At 40.5% G+C, this 25,926-nt stretch overlaps 1 protein-coding gene across 2 annotated transcripts in view; it reads right to left on the bottom strand.

Annotated features, from left to right (window-relative positions):
* Nucleotides 1-25,926, bottom strand: part of plxnb2a.1 (plexin b2a, tandem duplicate 1) — a 230,569-nt gene that overhangs the window by 119,508 nt on the left and 85,135 nt on the right. The window contains exon 3 of one of the 2 annotated variants that reach the window (XM_085252985.1): nucleotides 22,897-22,949. The exons of the other annotated variant lie outside the window; for it this stretch is intronic. The gene's annotated coding sequence lies outside the window, so the exon portion shown is untranslated. The remainder of the gene's footprint in view (nucleotides 1-22,896; nucleotides 22,950-25,926) is intronic. 2 annotated transcript variants of the gene reach the window in all.

Below are 25,926 nucleotides of genomic sequence, written 5' to 3'. Positions count from 1 at the left end.
AACAGGCCATTACAAGGCATGGAAGGGAAAAAAAAAAATCATCCATAAGGGGGCGCGGGACAGACTGAAAGCTGCTGAGCAAGGTGATTCACTTGGGATAAATATAATAAGACAGAGTGATTTACAGCCCCTTTAAGCCTCCCTGAGTTGGCTTTGAGAGAGAAAAATTCACCTGAGAATAATCACGAGTTTTCATCTCCTCCCTGTAGAGACATAAACCTGCTCTGAATCTCACTGAGCTGATGCTGCATGGAGCCAAACACCTTTCAGGCTTCCACAGACAAGAATAAACTTCTAATGTCCCAATTATATTTGCAATTAATGCCCCATTAGATGTCAGAAAAGATTTAGAAAAGCCCATCAAAATATCCTTAAGCACAATTTGGTGTGATCAGAGAGCTTGTTTGGTCTGACAAAGCCAGACAAATGGCGCTCATAAGAAAGCTTCAGTTTTATATCCGGGCATCATGCTGGCAAGGTGACTGCAGACAGAGCGGGAGTGCAGCGTGATCACAGACAGATGCATTCATCAACACAAGGTTTTAGCACTGGAATCAGCAGGGGGCTAATTACTTCACAGCTCCTCCTTATTGAAGTAATGTGTCCAAAAAAACCCCAAAAAAAAAAAACAACCAAGGAAGCTTTTCTTAAAGTCCTCTTAGAACAACTATTGGCTCTCTGTTGTTGGGCTGATCTGAAGAGGAGCTTTTATTCTTTCTCCCAATCAGGGTCACTGTGCTGGCAAGTTTGGGTTCAGGTTCCTGCCCCAGCGCTTCAAAGTGTCAGCGGTAACCACCCACAGCGAGCATGACCTCAGCTAAAAGCTCGCCAGTCCCATTTCCCCTAAAGAAACTCCATATTTACCTACAGAGCTGTAAACAGCTGCTCAGTAAGTGCAGTAAACTTTATCTGACAATGTCAAAGACTGAGTTTATATAAAAGATACTTTCAAGTGTCAGCATGGGGCAACTCTGCTGGTTTTTTTTCTCCATTTATATTTGCGCTGTAATTTCTTTTTTTCTCTTTTCCTACTTCTTATTTTTTGTGTGCAAAAGATTTAAATGTTTAAATTCAGTTGTGTTTGTCCATAAATGTTTTTTCTTCTCCTTGGATTCTTTTCCAGTTTCGTGGAGGTTATTGTGATAAAAGTTCAGATAGTTTTAAGCATTTTCATGTCTGTTTCTGATCAGCTTTCTTGTCTTTGTGCATACTTCTGTTTTTTTCGTGTCTGTGTTTGATTTTTACTTTATTTTGGTTGTTTTGTAAATTATTTCAGTTTTTTCCCTGCCCTCTGTGTGTTTGCTTACCTTCTCATTTTGGCTACTCTGAATTTTTGTGTGTAGAGTTTATTTTGTGTTTGAGATTGTTTTCTCTCCCTGCCACCGTTTTGCACGTTGTTAGGGTTCATTTTGAGCACCGTGTGACATTTTTACTGCTTTCTTTCTCTTTTTGGTCAGTTTTCATCTCTTTGCAGATGTTTCTGGTTTCTTTTTGGTAACTTTGTCTCTCTTTGTGTTTGCTTTGAATCTTGTTTTGGTCGTTTTGGATTTCTGTGTCTACGAGTTTGTTTGTTTTCTGTCTTTGTCATCTTTTGGGGGTTTACGTGGAATTTTGTTTATGTTCAGTGACATTTTTACGTTTTGGTTCTCTTTTTTGTCATTTTGTTTCTGGTTGTTTTTGTTATTTTTCAGATATTTCTGTTTGTTAAATCTGTTTATATTGTTGCTTTAATATTGCTTGGCTGATATTTTAGGTTTTTCATTTGGTAATTTTATGTCTGCATGTGTTTGTTTTTGGGTGCTTTAGATTTTGACCGTGCGTGTCATATTTCCACAATTTTTTACTCTTAGTTTTGGTCAGTTTGCAGTCGTTTGTCAATGCTGGTTAATTTGCTCTTTGTATTTCTTTTTTTTTTTTTGCAACTTGAAATTTTCCTTTCATAGCATTTTAGTCTTTGTATGCATTTAAGGTTGTTTAAGGGGTAATTTCGAAAGAGAATTTCACTGTTTTTGTTCATATTTTGAAAGCCTTCTGTACTTTTGCTTTTTGGATAAGTCTTCAATGCTGTTTCAAGAAATCTCTACAATAACAATTATTTTATATTAATTTAACTTATTAAAAGTGCAAAAACACAGCACAATTTAAAGTCATTGAATATATATTTTAATATCTACTATAAGAGACCAGCCCTGTGTGCAATGACTGAAACAACTGAGGAAGCATAGGTCCACACACACTCACACTCTTCTGTTAAAAATAGCCAAATGTAACGTCTGTTCTTCAGCAATGTCAAGTATCATCCTGGCACCACAGACGCTCCAGCGTTCCCTCTCCACCTCGGAGTGCTCACTTCCAAATATGGAGAAGGGCCATTTATTACTGGCAACGTGTGGTGTGAATATGCTCTACGTTTCATCAAACAGCCGAGACAGCGTGGTGAAAATGGCACCCGGCGATTCTCTCCTTTGCACAAAAGCCCGATTTTTTACACCAAAATACTGTTTCTACTGATATCGATTCAAGTGAGAAGACAGCACGTGGAATTCCCCCCCCCCCCCTCTTACATTTGCCAGATTTTCAGGCCTCCACAGGAATACTTCTACTCTGTCACTTTTCTGATAAAGTTCAAGGGAAAGTTTTCCTTTTTCCGATGCCCTTATTTCCCTCCAGTTTCCCCACTTAACAGCCGATGAGCGCGTGTGTGTGCGCGCGCACATGTGTGTGTGTGTGTTTGGGCAGTTTCCTGGCCCCCATAAGGGCTCCTAATGACCAATTTACATAATTAACACACTGAGGCATGGCAGGCTGCCTCTGCCTCAGTGACACACAAACACAGTCGGGTTCAGTGTTAGTGAAGTTGAATGAAAGCCAAAAACTCTTTCCTCCATTCTTGGCTTTCATTCCTCCATTCACTCAGAGCTTTCTCTCTCTCTCTCTCTCTCTCTCGCTGCAAATATTTAATAGCACGCTGCGCTCGTGTTGGTCCCGAGGTGCACGTTTAGTGTTTAAAAGCAGGAAAATAAAGTCTTTTTAACTCTGTCACCGACTGTGAAAGAAACATGGCAAAAAACAAGCCGTTTTAAGCCAGTGAAAGGAAATAAAGCAGACGTTATAATTAGCAGGATGAGGTCTGAATAAAAAATTTTAAAAAAGGAAAACATTTTAATTAACAAAACACTGTTTTAAAAATTGACTCTTACACATTAATATACAGTATATTTATCTTTTATTGAAACACCAAAAATCTCAGTGGCTTAGATTCCTCAGAAAACCAAACTGACTCTGGCACACTTATTGAAATAAAAAGAGGCGACAGCATTTAGCGAAAGCAGAAAAAACAGCTTTAGCTGAAGAACTTTGACTTCACTGTATTAAAACACACTTTAAATTGATTTGTGGTTATTAGTTAAGCTGTGGGTTTCCAGTAAACCCTCTGTGGCCTTGTCACCACATGATGATTCATAGAAATGGGGGCGTGTCTCCTTTTAATCTAGCACTCATATCATCGTATCTTCAAACATTTCATACCAACAGCCAATCAGAAAGTTTGCACCTGACCTTCTTACAGTGATGTCACAACACTAATCAGTGCAGTGTTTTGATCAAGTTTTCATGTCAGCCTTTTAACAAATAAAATTAAGTTTTTGTCCGGTGCATGCAATCACGTTCAAAGACCCATCCATCCACCTCAATCTCCTCCCTCCTTTGTAGCGCCGCAGTGATGTTACCTTCAATCCTGCTTCGAGCATCATTGGGTGGACATTTTTATGGAGGACCGTTTCGTGCACAGGTGAAACTGTCACATATCACAAAAACAAAAAACCTCTTACAAGGATCAAAAATGCTGCTGCAAGACAAAAACTATAGTTTAGCTAAAATCCATTGAGGTTTCAATGTTTGTTTATTGCTTTTTAAAATATGTCTTTGTTTTTGGACATGAATTTTCTCAGAAATTAAACACCCAGCAGCCACTTTGTTAGGTACACTTGGTTAACTGGGGGTAAAGAGTGGAAATATATTGAGCTAAAGAATCCTGCGCACATCCACCCTCTCCTCATCAGCTCTGTGCATATTTAAATGCCACCATGCCAGGCAGACTAAATCAAACAGGATTAGATGGACAAGACTTATTAATCCACCCCAGACAGTGAAAGGCTAAATCCATAATAAAGATTAGTTATAAAAACCTCATCTACACAACCCGATCAGTCCGAGAAGCAAATAAATGCGGTTTCCAGACTAAAAGTGAATATTTAGAAAACTGTTCCCGCTGTCTGTGATTAAGCACTGTTAGTTTTGGAGGCAAGTTTTCCACTGCTTGCAGGAATGAAGTGTTTCATATTTATTTGGCAACATCATTGAGTCATTATGGTTCCTTGCCGTCGAGCTTTGTGTCAAATCTAAGGATAGAATCACAAGATCCAGGCAGCATCACCACCACAGCTGGTAGACTGAAATCTGACAATGAAGTTTTCTGGCACAAAGTCTTTCTGGTCCTGAGGGCAAACTGTTTCCACTCGAGTATAAATAGCAGAGTAGTGGCTAACTGTGAACCCAGACAGTGCCTCTTAGACATAGCTCCTAGCTGTGTTGACGTTAGCAGGCCTGATAAGTGGGAGAAAAACAAAAAAAAATTGTGCATATCCAAGATTTATTTCTCTGCAGTGGCAGTAAATACTAAGCAGGCCCGCTGGTAACTATGCTCCATTCAGAGCTTAACAAGATATTTAGGGCTGAAGAACAGCAGCATTTGCCATGATGAACAGCAGGGCAGCTTTTGACTCTTGCACGGACACACAGACCCTCGCACAGAGGAGCTGGGGCTCAAGTACCCACACAGGGCCGCTCTCAAAGGGCCAAAAATGCTCTTTCATGATGGAAAAAGCTTCACAACATGCTCGACCTTTCCAGGACAGACACACAGAGTGAAAGAAAAGTCTCGTGATTTTTAGCTCCGACTCCAGTTTCATTCAGAATCAACCTCTTATAAGCTCATTAAGCACTCATCAAACAATGACACTCAGAAAACTGACATTTTAGGCACGCACTGATCATTACTGCATCATCACAGAGCCGTTCAGTCATGCAAAGGTGATTTTTGCAACAGTACAACGTATGCCATTGCATTTCAGGGGATAAATCCAAATGCATGCATTAGGTACGGAAGACAGTTTATGTCAGCGTTTAAACGTTACATGGATCATCCAAACATGTGTCAGGTCTTTGCTGGATTTTGTTTTTCTATTTCTTAAGGGCATGACTTCCAAATACCACTTTAAACATACCACTTCTTTTTTTGTCCTCCACTTGTCCAGTTTCCTCAAACTCTTTAAGGACACACTGCACGCTGATCCTGAAGATTTTCGCTAATAGCTCTTTGGGAATTAAGCTTTCAGCTTTGCCAATTTTCACAGATTCAACGAAAGATACTATTTAAACATTTTCTTTGCAATGTTGTTTGTTGTGTGCAGACAACCCTAGTTCATCCCTTGACGTTCTCATGCATGGATTGATTCATAGGCTAGTATTTATAGCATAAACAAAAAAAGAGAACTGGACTGAAAATAAGTGAAAAAGCAGCCAATGTCCAGGGAAGAGGTTTGAAAGACCTTTACAAAGCCTGGAGAACTACTGCTCAAGACCAAACATTTAAATAAAATCTGGCTGTTTGAATGCAAAATATAAAAGGTATCTGGGGGTGGCTGCAGACTTTTGCACAGTACTGTAAATCTGGAATGGTAATATTCCAGACATGTGCAACATGACTAAGTCACAGAGCACACTGCACATTCATCAACAACATATCAATCACAGAGACGCCCTACAGTAAAACCTGCTTCACTGTCCTTTTTTGACCCTCATTGGGGCCGTAATTCAAAAAATGATCATGTTGGATTCAACAACATGCAACTGAGACCATGTCTACTGAGGCAGCAGGTTGAGCAGGTTGAGCTCTACTGAGCTCAGAGATCCTTTTCCATAGACTTCTAGAATAGTTGCCCCCTACTGGTCATTAAAAAGAATTCATCTAAAAGGCCTTCACTTAAACGTTCATACTTAGAAGTTAAATCCATGTTTTGCAAAAGTTTGGTCAAAAGAAAAAGAGAGAACTCACAATATGTTTGCCCTCTAGTAGCCAAAATACATCCATGAGAGGTCACAAAGCAGCACCAGTGCCTAAAAATATTCGGTGAGGCTGCGTTTAGACAATAACATCTTTCAAAATAGCGACACATGCACACGCTGACAGCTGTTGTTATACGGGCACAATGCTGAATGTCTACCCGCAACAGTTATTTTAACTATTATCCCCCCAATACCTCAATTACAGACCTGCATTTCATCTCCCTCGTCATTTTTCAAAACCTAATCACGACTTTCATCTACTGCTTCAACTCCATTTTGTTTTTGTTCTTCCTTTGCATTCAGATCAGGCCTCCATAATTTCCTCAGACTGATAGTTTATGAAAAGAGAAACTGCACCGAGACTCCGCCAATGCAAATACAATTTAATGTGAAGAAAAGAGGGAATGCTAATTCACCTGGGAGGATTGAGAGGTTGTGTCTTTCTGTGTGCCTGTGCGTGCTTGTGTGTGTGTTTGTCTGTCTGTGAGAGACTCTCACAGTGAGGGGTGTGTCTGGTGTTGTATTTCCTATCTGTATTCTGAATAGCAAGTCCAAGAACACACTTGACTCCAGTAATGAGGTACTTTCAGTACTGTGTGTGTGTGTGTGTGTGTGTGTGTGTGTGTGTGTGTGTGTGTGTGTAAACAGACTGAACCCAGAGTGGAGTGAAAGAATGAATAAAGAAAAAAAAGATAAAAGTAAGAAAAAAAACTCCAGAGTGTTGAAAGAGGAACAAGAATCCCTGGAGTTCCTCCCTCCCTTTTCTCCCTTTTATTCCTCCTCTCTCGCCTGTACAAACATGCTCCCGCCCTCCTTCCTCTCCTCGTCTTCCCCTCCACCCCCTTTTTCAACTGCCCTCTTTATCTCCTTTCTTCCTCCTCATCTTTCTCTCCGCTGAAACACAAAACCCTTGTAATCCCCATGATCCAGGTCTGTCCGGAGGGCAAGGGAAGAGGCACGAGCGGGAGAGTTTGAAGGGAGAAGGGAGAGGATGAGGGGGAAAAGAATGAGAGTGAAGTGAAAAAGGATGAGGAAAGAAAGCGTGAGTAATCTGTAAAATATCATCGCTAGTTTAGCTTCCATTTATTTAGAAGGAAAACCTGAAATTATTTTAATAAACAGGAAATAGTTCTGTAGAGGTAAGTGCTGTCTATTTACCATTTCCTACTGAAGCTGTTTGGTCCTGACTGGTTGACATTTTTGATTTCAGCAGATACAACTCTTGGTAATTTGGCCACAGACTGTATATAAAAGATGGGTGTAGGTACTATTACTTTACCTGTTGGTTCATGGACTACTGTTTTGGAGCCTTGAGTTTGTAGTCTTCACTTTATTATAAGCAATCTCCTCTTCCCCACTTGAGAAGCCAGAAAAAAAAAAAACCCTCCTTGCCTACTGCCCCAGTTTCCATGTTCAGTTTTACCAAAATAACCATAAGCACGACAGCATCAACAAACTCATTTTTGTCCATTTTCTTTTCATAAATCCTATTTACTCCATCTGAAATAGACATATAGTTTATAAACCACTGGATGACGGTGTGTTATCAGCTACGATAGCTATCTGCAATTCACTATCGCAAAAACCACGGTGTTAATTTTAGCTGCTAAAAATTCTCCAAGGAAATTACAAAATTCTTATTGTGCCTTTTAATACACCCAAATGTGAAGAAAGATATTCTTAGATGACACAACAAAACACAACTTCAGTACCAGTGGAGTTACTTAATAATAACAATAATAGGATGAGTCGCCCCCTGTTGGCCATTAGGAATAATGCAGGCTAAAGATATTTCAGCTTTGACTTGAGTTTTTGGTTCATGACTGTAGCTGTATTTTCATGAGCATTCTAAGAGTTTCATCACTTCCTGTATGTTCCCTGAATGACATTAGCAACTGTATACAGCTTTTAGGGTAGACGGATCAAAAGAATAGAAAATTGATTAAAACAGTTGCATTTCCATTGTGAATGCAAAAGCATTTTAAAACTACTCAAACCTTCCTGACATGGAGCTTCAAGTTACAAATCCACAAATCTAAACTTGAGGAAGAAGAAGGGCATGTGTTTGAAATTATGATAATGTTGAAAACAAAAACAAGTGTATGGTCATAACAGCAGGAAGTGTAACAGATCAACTGCTTGGTGACATTTAGTTTGAGGAAAAGTGTGTTTAAACTATGGAAGGTTCTGTCTTTTATCCATACCGAATTCCCATCCTTCTTTTGACCTGGTGACATCAGTGTTGGCCAAACTATGAGCACTCCAGCAGAGGGCTCATAGGATAAAAGATTTATAAATGCTCTATTGAACCATTTTGAAATTTTTGGACAAACGAGTGCTAGTTTTAAACGTAAGGGAATGCGGTGTAGAAGATCGAAAACGTAACTTTCAGGACCTGATGTGAAGTAGAACTCTTTTATTCACATTTAGACTCCTAAATAACATATTTCATGTGCACGGAGTGAAATTTAGGGAAGTTTGCTGAAAGTAGAGGGATTTTCACTATATTACAGCAGCAGAGCAGTCAGATGCATCATTTATCAGAGGATCAGTGGTTTTTTGATGGTGAACTACTGACAGGTACCAAAACATTTCAGGGTTCAGGGCCACCTGTGGCCCCGGGAGAAATAATAAAAGACTCAAGTTTCCGTGTTGAGCTGCAAACTTGTCAACTGTCAAAGCAAACTCAGTTTTGAAACAGGTTCAGGCCTCTTATGCAACCAGTGACACACTGTTCATCTTTAATGGAGGTCCTGCTGATGAGCTGTGATACAGAGAAGCGCTGCATGAGAACAAAGGCTTCTCTTCTCTACGAGGTTTGGTTTACGTCAGAGGAGCCCGAGAGACTTTGAACAGCAAGACGTCGAGGAGACGGCGAATGAAGTCCACCTCCTTTACTCTGCAATTTATTTCAAGGGGAAAGTGTACGGGTATTTGGCGACAGACAAAAACCCATCAGAGCTTAGCTATCAGGTGGCTTCAGGACACACACACACACACACACACACACGGCCATCTACTCGGGTTGCTGATAATAAGAGTCTGTTAGCGCTCCCTTTCCAAATCCAATCACGGCAAGATTTAAAGGCAGCAAAGCGTCTCTGGCGACTAAAACTATTTACATCACATTTTCCCCCGATTTCGCCGCCTGCTGCCTGCGTTCAGAGCGCTGCTGGTGTGTTTTCTACACGGCCGAGCAGTCACCTCCAGGCATCACAGCTCTGGTAGCAAACTGATTTTAAGACCAACATCTCACACTGAGCAAAATATTTTCTCCTGCTGAAGGAGAACAAATCCCACTTCTGGCAGCTTACTTGTTTTTAAAGAGAGAGAGAGAGAGAGAGAGAGAGAGAGAGAGAGAGAGAGAGAGAGAGAGAGAGAGAGAGAGAGAGAGAGAGAGAGAGAGGGAGAGAGGGAGAGAGAGAATAAATGTTTTTTTTTCCTTTTTTCTTTTTAAAAAAGGGCAGCAAATGGAAAAAAAATGCTCGAATGTAGTAAAACAACGTTGTGCTCAGAGAGACAGGGCTGTAGAAAAATAAAATATGAAGCAAACATTACAATGAATTATTAGCAACTTCAAATTTCATCTTATATACGTGTACAGTAGCTTTTACACCCTGAACTTTTTCCATTCTTGACTATTTCACAGCAGCAGTGGGAAATAAATAATATTCCTTCGTGAATATGGGGCCTGGTCGGCACAGCCCGAAAAAACGAGTCCCCAGGAGAGACTTAAGCGTCAACGTGAGTGTGGCTGGTTATTGTAGTCCTGGGTGTACCCAGCCTCTCACCTCTTGGCAGCTTCAGTTCAATAAGCCGATGGAGATTGGTTGATGGATAGCACCAAATAAGAACAGTTTATATTGTAAGGTACAGACTGTATACAGAGAAAACACTAACAACCAGACAACCCACTATAATTAAGCGCTTGGCGACAGTGGGAAGGAAAACCTCCCTTTTCAACAGGAAGAAACCTCTATCAAACCATTCTCTGAGTGACCAAAGGCTGACAAATTGGATTTGGTGACTACTTTTGGCATTTTTACCTTTTCAATGAATTGATTGATTAAACAGAAGACAATCCCCTGGCTTTTATTTTGAAAGCTCAGTTGCGTCGTCCCAGTCTTTGCCCACCTCATGTCGTCTTTTCAGGAGGCTGCTGTTGTGGCAGTCTTTGATATCATTCAGCTGCCTTTCCAGAGAGTCTCTTGTAGTTCAGTCTCCCCCTCTGCAGTTTTAAACAGAAGTATTTGTTCTGCTGCACTTGGCTTACTGAGGCTGCACAGCAGAATGAAGATCATCCCTGCCGACAGCTCACCAGCACAATAAAGTTGAAATAAGACAGGATGAGAGACTCATCGGCAGCTGATTATTGCTCTGTTGATTATTTGTCACAAGGTAGACCTACTTATATTTGCAGAGTGTTGTTATATAGTGTAACTGACTGTATTCAAAGGCCACACTGTATCTCAATGTGAATTGCTGAAGGAGACATTCCAACATCTGAAACTGGACTACAAATTTTATTAACTGCTTGTTAATGTGGTCTAAACTAGAAAAAGAAATCAGGGACTACTTCACAAAAGCACAAAAATAAGCCAGATCCACTGTTATACGCACTTTATTATTGGAAAACAGACTTTAGGACCAAAAACACTCTACTTTAACCTTGTTAAAGCTCTTTAACAGTCTCGAGCCAGTTGTTAAAGCCATTTTAAGACTTTTCCAGGGTCTACAAACAGCCCGATGAACTAAACACAAAGGAAAGCACTTTCAGTGGGAAAATAATTGTTTTCAGTTGCACAATGCTGGCAAATGGAGTGGAGGGGAAAGAAAAAACCCTGAAGAGGAACGCAGACACAGCAGATGAGCAGCAAAATGGTTTAATTCGAAATGATGACAGTGAGTGATTCAGGAGATCAAAATGATCCAGGAGATTAAAAATGCAGCCTGTAGCAATACGGGGGTGAAGAGAAGGAGATAGTAGGATAGGAGCGAGGGGGGAATATCTAGGAAAGTAGCTCCATTATCTTACTCAATCCCTGCTGAAGCTTTTGGAAATGTCTGAATATTTGAATGGGAGAAGAACACTCTTGTTCACATGTGCACATGCACACACACACGGATGTATAGCTCTAAGCGAAGATAATCTTGAGAGAATAATTTTATTCTTTCATTAAATCCTCGCAGATGCTTCCGAAGAATATCTGAATGAGAAGAAAACACACACACACGTATAATCATGAACACACACATGTGCAAAAACCCTGCAGGAGTTGGGTAGGAATCTGGGAGAAGTGCTTACAGACAGACGTGTGTGTTTGTAATGATCTTTTTCATGTCATTTTGCTTGATTTGTCTATGCGCTTTCATTACACGGGTCTGTGTGCACGTGCAAGAGTGTGCGAGCTGTACGTGTGCACCCCTGCTCTCTGTGTTTGCTGTGACATCGTAATTCATTAATTTTGACGGTGTGTGTGTGCGCGCAAAGTATCACTGTACTAAACAGTTAACATAAAAGGCACACTTTACCAAGAGTCACCGTGCAGTGTTTTCACATGAACATGTCTGCTGTTTAATGTCTGCATGTCATGTCATGTGATCACGTCTGCTGAAGCTGACTTCAGTATGTTTTGTCATGCAGCGTTTATGCCAGCAAAAACAAAGCCAAACCCAGCCAGATGGCGGGCGTCTCCTGTAAGTCTCCTTACGCCGTCCAATATACAAAGGTCATCCAATCTCTGAAGTCTAATGAGCTAATTAATGACCCGTCAGTCAAACATCAAAGGCGCCACGAAGGAGAGATGAGCGGTCCATATTTGGAAACCTTCCAAACTACATGACCATGGATAAACAGGCTGCGGATGATGTGCAAAAAATAGACTCGATGGACTCTGAATGGACCAAATATTGGATATTGTTGTATAAAACACAGCTCTGTCCTTTCATTCATCATTTACCAGCTCAGATTTTAACCTTGGAAACAGGCCACATTGAAAAAAAACCCTCTATTCTCCGAGGACAGATATATTTGCTTACGATGGACAAGAATGCAAGTAATGTTTAACAGCGTGTGCCCAGAACATTCTTAAACTCACTGCCCTTATCAGACATGTAGCTACTGAAATTGCTTTCATTATAATGCTCAGTTATAAGCTCACCTTGTAGCCTACAAAGAATATTTAATAAAAATCTAATTTTTAGATCCAGTAAGGTTATAAATATGAACAAACACTGAAATCTCACAAACAATCAGAAAAAATGTCACCCCAACGTTATCAGGACAGAAAAATGAGGATTATAAGTCATTATCATCGCCATAAATGTGGCCAACTTTAAGCATCTTTTTTCAAAGTGTTGGAGCTTTGCGAGACTGGAACCGTATCAAGTAGATATCAGTAGCACGTACAAACAAAGTGAAATGACAGTCTTGTGATTTATGCCACTGCCACTCATTTATTTAAGTGGATTTTGCTGCTCCTTCAAAGAGGACCATTGCCTCTTACCAATATTGCCTCTTGCACTCTGTGTGCTAAGGTGCAAATACAGAAAGACACCTTGTCCTTGAGCAAATTTGCACCTTGACAAAATGTATTTGATGCCCTGAGATGAGAAGTGCAAGAGGTCCTTCTGGAGCTTTCTAGTGATCAGTGCTGGGGTTAATAAAACGTCTTCTGGCTTACTTTCAGATAAAGAGCCCGTCTATTAGCCTTGATGATAGTATAAGAGTGATTAAAACTCACAATGGACATTCGGTAGGTAACTAAATTGAGTTTGCAAGGTTTTTCTGCCTTCCACGCTGACAGCGAAATCAGTGAAACTTAAGTGAAACAATGTGTCCGTGTGTTTATTGTGAGAGAAAAAAAACGCTACTGTATATTTGGAGATAAAAGTGACATACCGCCTGATTAGTGTTTTGTATGCAGAGAGCCACGAGTATTACCGGGATTTAACATTTAGATTACTTGTCAGGAGGTGGAGATGATGGATGGAACAATGCTGTGCCTCATTTCGGTTGAATCAAATCTGGCAGAGTTGTGGATTGGAAATGTTTGAAAAGGTTCAACAGCATCATTGTTATAAATTTAGATTTATGTTTAGGGGATGGCAAAAACACTTTTTCATAGAATTTTTCTAATTTAACTTATGGCAAGTGATGGTGTTATGCAGACTTACTGCATTTTAAAAAAATGAACATGTCCCTTATCCACAGAGCCCAAGGCTGTTTATTCTGCCCTTAAGGTTGTGCAGCTTCTACAGATTGAATCTGGGTATGTTTTTTCAGGCGGAAATTCAAAATAATAGCCGAGGGCTTAAGGGGTTAAGGTTGTTTAAAAGTTCCTGCTGCACTATGGATGGCAGTGCAATAGTGCAATATACATCATGATTCAATCCCATGAAGACTAAAGGCACAAATATTAGTTTGTTATTTTTTTATTCAAAAAATAAATAAAAGAGTATTTCGCTGTGAGCAGGAGATGATTTTTCTTGTTTACAGTGATGACTCAGTGAAGCTCCGCAGAACTCCCTATGTGAAAGACATTAAACCTGAACCTGTTGCGACGGAGCCAGATTTCACTTTGGCAGTTGAAAATGAAGAGAATAATAGAGAAAGAGGCTGTGGAGAAGAGTGAGGTAAGCTGTTAAAGCCATCAGAGGCAGGGAGGGTCCCTGCTGTTGTCCATAAAAGCTTAAATGTAGCCGGCAGCTTAGAAAGTCTGCTTCAGTACTTCCTTGCACTCTCCTCCTCTTCGTCTCTTTACTTCTCACTTCTTCCTTCTCTGTCCCCAGCATTTCAAAGACCACGTATAATAAAAATGAGCTGCAGGTATCCCTGATTCAGCTACTTTTTGTATTCAAACGGGAATCAAAAGAACGGCAAGTCGATACTTGGTGGGTAACAACAAAGCTCTGCTGTGGACGGCGCACAAGTCGGCAATAAATATATTCATTGACATCCAAAAACTGACACCTCTGGGTGCACAGGCATGGGCGAGGGGCAGCGCTCAACATAAAAGAAAAGAAAATAAGCAACTGCTAAAATACATTTATATGCTAACAGCAGTGCACAAGCTCCACTTCTGCACAACACTGGCCTATACTAGTACCTATATTAGTGTCAAACGACACATGAGGAATGATAATAACTAATAATGGGTTCTTAACCATCCTCTTTAGTTTCTCATTATAAAAAGTGTGACACTAATTGATCTCTATGGGTCAAATATGAGCCAGATAACAGTGGCTGGCTCAACCCGCCACAAACAGCAAACAACAGATAGTTCAGATGTTTCGTTTTATGGGAAGAAATAGAAACATCCTATGGCAAACTGGAAGGGGTAACATTTGTATTTCAACGTTCTCTGAAATCATTTGTGATAAATATGCACAGAGATGAGGAAGCATCTCTGTTCTTTCTGCTTCATTAACTTGATGGAAAAGTACTCAAAGATGCTTAAACGCTCAAAGAAAACTGCATTCGGGGACAGTAGAGAGAATATTTAATACACATTTACAGGCTCTCTATTTTGGCATATCTTTCCATGAATAACATTTGAAAAAATTAAAGTTACTATCCCTTTAACAACGACTCTGTTAACAGTGTGCCTGTTCCTGAAGCTGGCCATTTAGGCTCCTTAGAGCTGCTCTTGTAATTAGCTCACTCTGTTCTGTTGACTGACCTCAGGAGTGTTTTGGTTTACAGTAATGTTCCCTGTACTGTAATTTATTACAAACTCTGTATAAAAAGCATTGCTTTATGGTAATTCAACACAAAAAAAATCTACTATATAAATGTACATCCATGCACATTTATATCATATATACGTTAGTGTACAATAAAGTTTGTAATATTGTACGTGTGTAGAACCATCATCAATCAAAACCTCAGAATAAAACCAAATTCTCAGGTCAGTAGTTCCAGTAAATACATTAAATGCATTGAACTGAACTTTACTGTAATTTAACATGGAAATTTGTTACATTGTAAATATGTAGTTTTACTGCAAGGTAACTAGGATATTTGTCAAACTGTAACACGTTAAACTAATACTTTTCTGTAATTTAACATGGATTTCCTTTGCACTGTAAATGCATAGGACAGCACTTTGTTGTAATTTAATAGAAAATCTGTTACATGATAAATATGTCGGCCAGCAATTTGCTACAACTTAAGAATATTTGTTACACCGTAAAAATACAGCACAGTACAGCACTATAAAACATGAAACTGGTTTTTCTCCCCATCTGTCAGGGAAATGTAACAGATCTCTTTGCTGGACACAATGTCACAGACCAGAAACTTTCCATAATGTATAACATGACATTAACACCATGAACACAAATCAAGTGTAGGACACTTTACAGCAGAGCAAAGTATCTCATGGATGACACAAAGCTACAACCAGATGTTCAACTAACAAAGGAGGAGCAGGAAAGGAACTTGAGGGGGTAAAGTCAAACGTGGAAAAGAATCAGTACAACAAACACTATTTTTCAGTGTTGACGAAACAAATGGCTGAGCAACTTTTCTTCTTCTCTGGACTAATCCCAGAGAAACTTGGAGTGACTAAAAGAAAGAGTATAAAGCTTTCCACCATGCTGAGGAGACTAAAGCCACACTCTGCTGGCTTACACAGAAAAGAAAACACAAAAACCACACATGGGGATCCATTCATCCACACCCTCCAAACACACACACACACACACACACACACACACACACACTGAACACGCTAAAACACTGGCAGCAAACCTGAAACTATTCAATCACACCACACACACATAAACACACCACAGCACCAGTTGGCAGCTGATAAAAGTCTGCTCCAAGTCATCAACTTTGCCTTCTGAGTCTCTTTAGCGTTCACTCTCCCCGAGTCAACTTTTTTCTCCTGTTTTTCCATTCCTGTTCTTTTCTGCCCTTTCTTTTGCAGCTTTCATCTATCTTGGCGTTCTTCCATCAGTCTCAAGTTTTCCTTTCTCTCTCTGTCCGTTCTTGTAGTGTTCCTCCACATCAGTCTTTTCTCCCTCCCTTGTTTCCTTAGTTCCTTCCTCACATCCTCCCCAGTCTCTCTATATCATTAAGGCTTTGAATTAATGAGCTGATTAAGGGGAAATAATGAAAAAGACGGACACACACTGAGCGCTGGCAGAGGTGGAGTGATTCGTGTGTGTGTGTGTGTGTGTGTGTGTGTGTGTGTGTGTGTGTGTGTGTGTGTGTGTGTGTGTGTGTGTGTAAAAACAAAAAAACCCCCCGAGCCCGGTCCAACTCGCACACCTCAAATTTCACGCAGAGCAACAATTCTGGGACTAAACCCAAATACAACAGTCGGTCAGACACACAAACACACAAACTGCCTGAATCACATCTAAAACTCCAGCAGAAGACGTGATGAAGTAAGTGATGAAGCGATGAAGATGATTAATAGCAGCGAGAAAAAGAGAAGAGTCGCTGAAAGCTTTTTCTGATTTCCACAAGTCACAGTTTTGTTGCACACACACACAAAATTGTGTTTCCAGCGACGCTCGGGGGACATTAATCATTGAGGTGTTTGATGTGGCATCAGGTAGGTCAGTATTGGAAGATTTTTTTGCCTTAATCTACTAACTCATCGTGTGTCTATTAAAGATGCCACTGATATGAACAGTGTTGCTCAATGGGTGAATAATTGGTCAGTTTTACTCAATAAAAACATAAAGAGATGCTTTTTTTCTCGCATGGATCCAGTAATGAGAAGTAGAATGTTTTTATATAATGATTTCCTTGATTGTGTATGGTCATTAGCGGCATCACTGGACTCATTCAGACACGAAGCAGACAAGTCTACGTGCTGTCAGTTCAATAGAGAGGAGTGCCCGTCTAAAAGGGGCTTGAGTCACTGCTGTAATGCTAGCCAAATAATTCCTGCTGCTGCTTCACACTGAAAGCATTCGACTGGCAAAACAAAGGCTGGCCTTTATATTCGGCTAATCGCAGGAAAGGCATTCATCTAAAATAAGCAAAACAAGACAATTAACCCCTTGAGGTCGAAACCACATTTTCAATTATCAGTTTGCCTGTGCTCGTTTGTTTGCATAAATCAACAAGAAGTTGATTTAACACAAGAAAATGTGTAAATACAATTGCAGATACTGAAGACCTTTAGTATGGGTTATATGATGATGGATTTATTGTCTTTGACTCATGGCTGGACAACAGAGCTTCTGAAGCTATTATAATTGTGTCTGAATGGTGCATTACATTTATCTAAGCCTTTATTATATTTTGCTGTTGATGTCATGGTAAATTCAATTCAATATCTTTTATAAAGCGCTAAATCACAAAAACAGCTGCCTCAGGACGCTTTATATGGTAAGGCAACAATAGAACACAATAATAAAGAGCAAAGACCATCAATGAGCAAGAACTTGGTGACAACAGGAAGGAAAAACTCCTGTTTGCCAGGAAGAAACCTCCAGCAGACCTGAGCTCAGGGAGGGGCTGTGACCGGGTATGTCAGCTTTGATTTCAGAGCAGGTTAACTTTAAATGTCATAATGTGGCAAAAAAGCAAACAAAATGATGCACAACTCTTTCCACTGTGGAAAACCATCCACACCATGTGCACCCTCAAATCAGATCCCAGGTAAGTTATTAAAACCGAGCTCTGAATTCTGTTGTCTAAACTGAAGCCAGTCTGGATGATAACTTTAGGATTAAAGTGCCACTCAGTACTTACAACACCGCCCCGTCTCCCTTCCCTCACCCCCAACTGGACACGGCAGACAGCGTCCCCTCCCTGAGCCTGGTTCTGCAGGAGGTTTCTTCTGTTTAAAAGGGAGTTTTTCCTCCCCACTGCCGCCCACGTGCTTGCTCATAGGGGCTCATCTGCTTGTTGGGGCTTTCTCTGTTTTCTTTATATTAGTGTAGCATCTTTACCTTACAGTATTAAGCACCTTGAGTCAACTGTTGTTGTGAAAAAAATAAACTGAACTGATCATATGAGAAAGAAATACTTCTTATTGACCACATTTAAGACGCAAAAGTAAAACCAACAAGTGTATATTTTGGTTCTCTTCTTCCTTGACAATATTGATATTTTCTAATGTCTCGAGGTTTGGCACCAGTATCCTAGACAGCAGACACATCCGAGTCTAATCTGGACTACTTTTGGCACTGAGGTCTCACTTGCAGCTCTGCCAAATTTTTCATGGGCCAAATGTCACAACACAGCTGACATCTGGCCCATACAAGGTGTGAATGAGACCCAGTGTGGCACATGAGGTCCAAATGTTCAGCGCTATCAGGGATGCTCTGAGATTTAAAAAAAAAAAAACATTCACTGAAGCTCATGAAAATCCTTGTCAGAAACAATCAACTCTATTATTAGCAACTGTGTTCTTGTCAAAGAAAAAACAAAACAAAACCACACAAATATTTGAAGATCATTAGTTATTTAAGACTCAAGTCTCATGTTGCAGAGCTAGCTGACAGCTGACTGGCAAAATCATGTAATTATAACTTGATTCAAAGCTGAAATGAAAATGGCAACAACAAGATAAATATTTGATCCATTTAGGTTTTGTTTAAAGTTTTTGAAATGTTGACACATTTAGTTGGTTAAAATTCCTTCTTACTTACACACTTTTGTTAAATTGCCACTGCAGACTCATTTCAATTTAACTGCCTTACTTTTCCATTCATATGCACTTAGTATAAGAACCCGTCTTACGTGTGTGTAATCTCTGTTTCCAACAAACTTCCAGCCGAGGTGGATTTCATTTCATGATGCTTTATGGTTGCGACACGGGGCCTCTGTGACGCACCCCAAGGCCCTAGTGACCTCAGCTAAAACGGGGTCCTCGCCTCGACTTGCACCCCACTGTTCGAACCATCTGCTGGGTCTTTTCTGTGGCAGCCGGCCTCAGGAAACACACTGCAGCAGGGGGTTGATGGGAAAAGATGCTGTGAGTTTTACTGTTGCTCAAGAGTGTGTCTGTTTGGGTGCATTTGAAAAAAAAAAAAGTTTTAAAAGTTGAGACAGAGTCACTGAGCCAACACCTCGCAAAGTTTTAATGGCCTAAAATAAATGAAAGTTTAACCATAACTCTCTGTAAACTCTTACTAACAAGACTTCCAAGTCTATGCTTATTGGTCAAACTTTTGTTTTTCCCTCAGGAAACTGAAGTTAGAACAGATTCAGCCAAATAGAAGAATTAGAAATTCAGTAGAAATGTTGAGAATCTTGTTGGGTGTAATAATCTGACATCATATGGCTATTTTATGAAAAAAAGGACATTAAGTTTTATTTTATTTTTTTTAAACCACACGCACCCATTCTTCTGATAGACAAAACTGAACTAAATATGCTTTAAACAGGTCTGAGCAGCTCCACTCGGCTAACCACATCAAGCAAAATGAGTAAATGCTCTGCAGCATTCAGGTAAACTATGAACGATAGCTGTAACTCGATCCTGCTGATATGTCACTGTCACATAACCCTCCTGGTTTGCCTCTGTTTACATTCATTCCCTGACTGGATGGTTTACAGTGCCCTGAATGCCTGCTGCACTCGGTAATGTCACTGTTTGCATTTCTACTTGTGCACTCATGTGTCTGCTGTGCTGTGCCATCATTTGCGATATTGAGCCGTTCACGCTGAGCCTAACAAATCCTGATAGCAGTTTCAGTGAAACGCAGGAAGGAGTTTCAGTCTGTACTCTTACTGCCCGAGCTATGAAATACAAGTGTTACTGCAACACTAGAAGACAGAACAACAATTTGAAACCATGAACGTTTGCAGTGTCTGATCTCAGGTAAAGCACAGTTACATACCTGATCAGGAGAGATTATTTTAAGTGAAAAAAGCCTTTTTCATGTAGCATCAGCATTTGTACCCCTTTACTAGATGAGTGTCTGCACTGTTATAACAGCTGGCCGCAGGACTGGGAATGATTTTCTAAACTCTATGAACATGTTCATTTTTAACACTTTTAGAATGAGGACAGACTCACAAGAGCGACAACAAACTGCAAAGGCTAAAACTGCCGGCTTATTTTTATTGTTTTCATCGCTCCAGTGCTTACTAGATTACAAGAAGTGTAAGGGAACAGGTTACCAATCCAAAAACCTGAATAAACACGTCTTTAAACGCTATAAAAGTTTTCGTTTTTTTCCCCTGGTGGATTGTGACTCGTACGGAAACGTATTAATAATGCACCAAGTTTTGTACTCATATCTGAGGTTGCAAATAACTGCAGTTTGAACAAAAGCAAAGGGTAAAATAAATAAACCTAAACAGTGCACGGCTGATCGGCTCACTGGGGTCACATCAGATAATAACTTGACCATGAGAAGCTGATATTTTTAAAAGTCAGCCAAACATGGTTCCTTGTATTTGCTTTTCTTCAAGATCTCAGAGAGTGACAAGGAACAAGCCGCTGTGGACGGCTGGGAAAATGGAGCTGTTTATGGGAACAAGAACTACTTTAAAAAACACAGTGGATAACACCGAGGGAATGAGAGACTGAGAACATGGAGGCAAGAGGAAAACGGTGATGGATGGAAGACAGAAGGGGAAGCGGAGGAGAGGCAGACACACACACACACACTCAGGCACGCTATAATATGAGTTGGCAGACTGCGAGCGAACAGAAGCAGATCATAGAAAGCAGTCATTCAGATCAGACGACCATTTAAATCAACCGGTCACACCGAGAGGTTTCATTTCAGTCCAGCATGGGTTTCTGAAGCCCACCCCAGCAACGTATCTGGACCGAGAGAGCTGATAAATGATTTCACTAATTGATATATTTAAACTCTTACATCAAACTATTTTAAAAACATTCAGTATTTTATCAGCATACGGTCCACTCATTCTCCGCAGGGTGCAAAAAGCCTCTGAAACAATCAGTTGAATCAGGTCCAGATGAGCCGCCATCAAGAGGACATAATTATATAAACAGAGAAAGGCTGTTAGTGTGCTGATGTAAAAATATGCTAAACACCTCACTCTTAAAACAGAGCGGCCTGTAGCTGCTGCACATGCAGCCGAACCCCATCGACACGACCAACACGGCTGACTCTCGGACAAAAAGCAGCGCTGTTAAACGCGACCGCCTTGCTACCGAATCTGACGGCAGAAATTTTAAATCTCCACAAAGCCATCCTTTAAAGTTTCCAAAGATGTCAAACATAATATGCTTTCAGAATATTTAAAGCCCCGTGTTAAATGATCTCCCCCTCAGTGGAGACATCTCAAAGTAAACAGCTTCTCTGGGAAGCCATCGAAGCTGTGCTGGCTTATCCTCTGGGGACAATAGTCAGCTTTTTGGCGCGCTAGCAAGATGCTATGCAAAGGAGTTGCATGTTAGTAATTGTTTCTCTCAAATATGATTACTCGTGTAAACGGAAACTGAAAAGTCCCATCTCTTACCTACAGATTCTGCACTTTTATTTGCAGATATCTCGCTTAGCACTTTAGGCATAGTCTGATAAATTTTAGGTGATGCCAGGTTCTCTTATACCGTGTGAGATATTGGCTGTACTCACAGCTTCAAAAGGCTTTTACCTTTCAGGGCCAATGAAGCCACATTTTCCTCTTTTCAAAAATCTAGTCAGGACTTTCCATTTAATAGGAAACAAAAACAGCAAAAATGCACGAATACACTACAAAAGATCCAACAAAAGCAATCTCTGTTCCAGAATGAGCCGTTTATTCACATTTAACTCTGGGCAGCTCTACAAGTAAATCTAAAAACAAAAAACAAAAAAACAAAACGGGTAAGACAGCCATCATCGAGCCAAAATGCAAAACCCTAAGTACACAAACTTGTTGTCGCCATCATCTTGTTAGCACCTTCTGTTTGGAACTGGCCACAGTGTAAATAACACTGAACTGAACTGGGGGAAAACTAATGTTCTTGGGGCCTCTGGGGTCCAATTTGAAACTGGAGAGGAGCGGTCGAGAACTATGCTGGATGCCACCCAGAATGAAAAGTAGAGCTGAGATTGGTTCATGTCGGGACATGTGGCTGAGGTCCGCTCCGATCAACCCAAAAAACCTCTAACAAGCTTGTCCGGTTGACATCTAAACAAATCCTCATCCTTCATGCCCGAGACCCAGAGAGGAGGAATCAGAGTTTTAGAGCTGGAAATGAGGAGACTTTCAGAAAGTGGAAAACTTTTGTTGAGTCAGATTGTTCAAAAGGTTAAAGATTAAAGATTGAGCTCATGAGGGCGCTCATAAGGAAAGTCTTTCACCTAAAACTCACCAAGTTCTTGAGGCCCTAACCTCTCAGAATTTAGTGGAGAATTAGAATACTAATGTTCTGATGTTTTTCACTTTTCAGATCCTGGACGGCTGGGAAACTCAGAAAATAGATGGAGAAAGCAGATTATAGAAAGCAGTCCCATAACCAGAGCCAGAGAAAGGTGTGTGTAGAGTGTCAGTAATTGGCTGATATATGAGAAGAGTGCTTGTTTGAGGGGCAGCGGGGTCTCAGCAGGAATTCATTTCTTAAAAACATCCCGAAGCCTTCAATTAACCCCGTTAGCCCCCTCCCACCAACGCCACAAACACATGAGCAGCTGAATCTGCCAAAATAAACAGCCAATGGCATTCCTGAAAACCCCCAGCAGAGGAAGAGGGGTGAAGGGGAGCTTGAGAAATGAGCAGAAATAGGAATGGATGGGAATGAATAAAAGAGCAGGAGTAGTTTCTAAAAACTGGCAACACAATAAATGGAAAGGGCTTTCAAAATAAAAGGCAGCAGCAGTTGTAGCTCTTACTTATTCAGTGTTCAGGCCTGTTGATCCCTGGTGACATCAATCACCTCAGTCTCCTGAAAGAAGCACAAAAAACATGACTCAAGTTATATATAAAAAACCTGTTTGGGTAAAGAGCAGAGGCCATTAGTCATCTGATATCTCACAGCACAGCTTGGATTTGCTGAAAACTGAAGGAATGAATGGCTGGCCTGAGGGTTGCACTAGGATTACAGGTCAAATCCAGGTGACATATTTGTTCCTGATTAAACCTGAGGACTGCAGGGACTGCATCGTGTTTCTTTTGTCGATTCTATCTGAGGAGCTTAAGGGCAACAATCCAGACTTTTCCTTACAAATCCTCCCCATTATTTTTTTTTCTTTTAGTACTTTGTCTATATTTACCCTGATCATCTCCCTCGTGTGGAGTTATTAATGACTCTATGCTGGCATCATAGTTTGTAGCTATCTGACTAACCATGCAACATGGGCTGGTGTGAATATTTCAGAAACTCCTGATCTGCTCAGATTCTCCCACACGGCCATCTCTTGTTTTTGCAGAGAATGGCCCAAAAAAGAGAAAATATCCAGTGAGCGGCAGTTCACGGGGTTAAAATGTCTTCTCGATGTCAGAGTTTAGAGGAGAACGCCCTTTGGCTGCTTTAAGCAGATACAAAGGCGACAGTGACTCAAATAGCCACTCATTACAACCAAAAGAGAACGCAGAAGAGCATCTCTGATTGCACAACACATCGTACCTTGAAGCAGAAGACCACACCGGGTGTCACTCAAGTCATCCAAGGACAGGAAAACCAACCCATCGTTCACACCGGCTCACCAAAATAAGACAGAAGACTGGAAAACATTGCCTGGTCTGATAAGTTTCAATAGCCGAGGCACAATTTGGTATGAATACCATGAAAACATTGCTCCATCCTGCCTTGTATCAACGGTTCAGGCTAAGCTCAAATCTCAAATCATCTCAAACTGGTTTCTTGAGCATGATAACTAGTCCATGTGTTCTGGACTCTGTCCCTAGTCTTAACGTTATCAATTAAAAGTGTTATAAACACTTAAATCTCTGATTATGAGTTATTATGTACTAAAGGCATGTGCCATCAGAACACAGCAACACCACAAATCATCAAATACTTCATGATTTTTGTAGACCGAGCCTCATGTCCAGCTATGAATTAGCTGGACTTCATTTGTTGGTTATTGTCACATTTTCCATACAAAGTCTGGGTACCTCAGCCTGCTCCGTGCACAAAAACAGAAATGAAGTGTGTCCTGAGAGCTGCAGAGCCTGCTACACAACGAGCGTGGAGATCACAGCGAAGCCAGTGATGGCATTTTTAATTAAACCTAGTTCATTCACAGCAAGAGCCAGAAATATTATACTATCTATTAGAGAAAAGACATATTACTGCCTGGACTAATAACAAAAAGCTGGAGCTGTGCCCGAGCTTAAACAGAGCCCTTCACTGGGGCATACATTAAACTAAAGGCATTTTAATTTGTGATAATACAGAGAGAGGGTCTCAGTTTTCCCTCTCATACTGATAGCATTAAGGCTTATAGGCACACCAGGTAAAACAAAAGGACTTTTTAAACTAAAAAGATAAAAAGAAAAGAAAAATCAATTTGGGGACTAATCTTCATAATGAGACAATCAAGCAGACAAAAAGCTACAGACGCTGAGAACATTTAATGAACAAAGCCCAGCTGAGGTGTAAATGTTGCTGAATAAGCCTGCAGTAATATGGTTCACAGGTATCTTCAATTTCATTTCACACTGCGATGAGGACGCTGCTCGCCTCTGCTCCAGAAACAAGAATTAAGGTCGTCCGTGCCTCCGTTCGCATCACACTGAAACCAGCAGAAAAAGAAGCTAGTGAGGCGAGACTGTGTGTGTGTGTTTGTGTGGTGAAGTTTGTTTGGCAGCACTTCTAACAATGTCGAGGCCCTCGGTGCTATCCAACAGAATAGCCCAGTCTGTCTCGACTATCTCAAAGAACCATATGCTTCTGGATCCCAGCGCCCAGTCGCGTGTGTGTCTGTGTGCATCTGTGTGTGTGTCCATATGTTCTAGCATCTAAACATCCAGCATCTAAAAGATCCAGATGGCGAAGCATCAGTCGACACAATGTCTCCTTCCATCAGCAGGAAGTAACTTGAAAACCGTAAAGACAACAAACATTCATCATCCGGGCTTTAGGAGCCGACCACACCGCTCACTTGACAATTATAGAGTAGTTATCATATTACGATAAGTATAACACACACACACACACACACAAAAAAAGTGCTTTTTATTTCTAAAGCGCACAGAGCCGCGAGATGACGTGGAGAATAAGGAAACCTGGCGTCTGAATAACCCAAAGCGACGGATTAAATCTTGAAGGAACGACAGCAACTGAGGTTTAGCTACAAATCAGACAAATTCTGTTTTTTAAAATGTTTTTATTTGGAGGCTTTTGTTCGACACGTGTGTGTGGATGATGATAAATCCTGCAGCAGTCCAACAGAAGATACAGCCTCTTCCCCAAGAAACAGACACACAACAGAGTGACTCACATTTCCAAGTTCATGTTATTCCCAAACGGCAATCTACACTTCCTATGACCAAAAACCATTCAAGGGGCTGAAACTGAGATGCTCTATGAATCCTCATATTTTTAAAACTCACGTGGACAGGCTTATACGATAAACAGTGATTAAATAGTTACTGTGATGCATTCAAGGTAAAAACAAACCCCAAAACGTTTGTTTTTACCTTTTACTTTTTGTTTACTCCTGTGAATTTTGGCTCTTTAATAAAATTTTGGCTCATTTATAAATGCAGGTAAATGTAGATATGTTTCAGGAATGAACATTAAAGTGTGACTTTGATTATTTAGTGTATTCTAAACATTGTGTTAGTTCAGGGAGACCATGAAGTCAACCTCAGTCACAATCCCGGTACATTTAGGTCCACACTAATGTGTTTTCGTTTGAAAACGCAACGTTTTCTCTTCGTTTTGGCCTTCCGTCCACACTGAGACGGCGTTTTCG

The sequence above is a fragment of the Mchenga conophoros genome, linkage group LG17 (genome assembly GCF_057382185.1).
Source record: "Mchenga conophoros isolate Kocher_MC1m ecotype Shallow Benthic linkage group LG17, M_conophoros_male_GT1.1, whole genome shotgun sequence".
In the NCBI taxonomy this organism is placed as follows: domain Eukaryota; kingdom Metazoa; phylum Chordata; class Actinopteri; order Cichliformes; family Cichlidae; genus Mchenga; species Mchenga conophoros.
The sequence above is the reverse complement of the archived record's forward strand: the minus strand, read 5'-3'. Positions and strand labels throughout refer to the sequence as shown.